Source organism: Geospiza fortis, unplaced genomic scaffold (assembly GCF_000277835.1).
Source record: "Geospiza fortis unplaced genomic scaffold, GeoFor_1.0 scaffold772, whole genome shotgun sequence".
NCBI classification, from domain to species: Eukaryota; Metazoa; Chordata; class Aves; order Passeriformes; family Thraupidae; genus Geospiza; species Geospiza fortis.
The window spans coordinates 166,446-167,965 of NW_005054670.1; the positions used below are offsets into that span (position 1 = coordinate 166,446).

Below are 1,520 nucleotides of genomic sequence, written 5' to 3' on the forward strand. Positions count from 1 at the left end.
AAAGAAAAGGAAGGAAATCCGTGTGGGGAGTGGTAATGCCCAGCGTGGAGCGATCTGGCTGGAGGCTCTTTGGGGCAGAATTACCTTCGGGACTTCGGGGAGGAGAGAAATACAGTTTCTGTCTGTTCCAGAGGCTGTGACAAACTGTAGCCATTTCTGGGATTCAGCCTAGGAATTACAAATCCTTTTTCCTTTTTGTTATTTTTTTAAAATTATTTTTCCTTCTAATTGCCGGGTATCATAGGGCTCTTTGCAGATACAAAGGGTTATGAAACTACTCAGCAATGTACCTGCCCGTGTCAGAGAAGTTTAACTTTCAACGCAAAGCAATTGTTTAAACTTAAATTTAACCCTGTGTTGTCCCTTCTGGGGCTGCTGGTGATGCGTGCAGGATGTTTTACCAAGTCCTGTCTCAACTTTGGACGGTGCAGGGCATCCCCGAGCCATCAAACCAGTGAAAGCAGAGCATGTAAATGAATTAATTTGTCTGTTAGAGATCACTTGTTTCGGCAAGGATGTTTACAGGCCATCCGAGGTCCGTGGGAATAAACAGGAAAACTCACCGAGGATGACTCATGGGCTTTGGACCAGCGCAGGGTGTTGGACATGTGCTTTGCCAAGTGCAACTCTGTGGGTAACCCTCCCTCAGCCCCCTTGGCTTGTGAAAGGGAGTGGGATGAGGTTTTTAACAAAAAAAAAAAAGACAAGAATGGTCTCCGTGAGTGGTGTCAGACAAAAAAACCTGCGGGTTTGTGTCTCGCTTTAAATACATTTGCTAATTGCACGTGTGCTCCCTGGGGTTTTACATGCCATTGATCTTTAATTAATTGCTAATGGCTGAGCCTGCTGCTGTTTGTGCGGCTGATGAGGCAAATTGCAGCCCGTCCTTCTGCAGTAATTATTTATTTGTGGCGGCACCTCGGGGTGTGCGGCGTCTGCCCTGAAACTCCCAGGTGTGGGGCGCTCGTGTGTGGGGCGCCAGACTCACCTGGGAGCAGCGGATTTCCCGCTCTGAAGGGACTTTTCCCGATACCTTTCCTGATCTCTTGCTTATCACAGGCTGCGCAGGATTTCACAGATAAGTTCTGCATCGAGCCCACGGCTTCTGTGAGGTCTCCACGAGCCCCTGTGGACAGGCTCCATCCATGCCAGGGCTCCAAGGATGTCTGAGCCACTGCCTGGGGGCTCACAGGCTTGAGCTCTGAAAGGGTGAGTAACACCATCGTCCGCCTAAAATGGCTGTAACTGGGCTGAGAGAGCTGTTTTGATCTATCAAGATGCATGTTTTTGCAAATAATGCCTGTTAAAACACGTCAGGGTAGCTGTGGTTGTTGTGGCGCTGGCGTTGGCAGAGCCACTTTGGATTTGTATATATCCTCCTTCTCTGCAGCAGATGCAAAGGGATGTGCGTACTTTCTGTAGTAGCAGAAACTTCACCTGCATTTGCAAACACGCCTGCCTAGCATGTTCTCTGCAATCCTGCAGGGTCTCTTGGCACAAATTTTAGGGGGGGGGGGGGG

At 49.2% G+C, this 1,520-nt stretch overlaps 1 protein-coding gene across 3 annotated transcripts in view; it reads left to right on the forward strand.

Annotated features, from left to right (window-relative positions):
- The first annotated feature begins 1,081 nt into the window (after positions 1–1,081).
- Positions 1,082–1,520, forward strand: part of MARCHF3 (membrane associated ring-CH-type finger 3) — a 55,602-nt gene continuing 55,163 nt past the window's right edge. For 2 of the 3 annotated variants that reach the window (XM_005430708.2, XM_031065048.1), the window contains exon 1: positions 1,103–1,209. The gene's annotated coding sequence lies outside the window, so the exon portion shown is untranslated. Of the gene's footprint in view, positions 1,210–1,520 lie in introns of all 3 variants that reach the window. The other variant, XM_031065047.1, reaches the window with a different exon arrangement.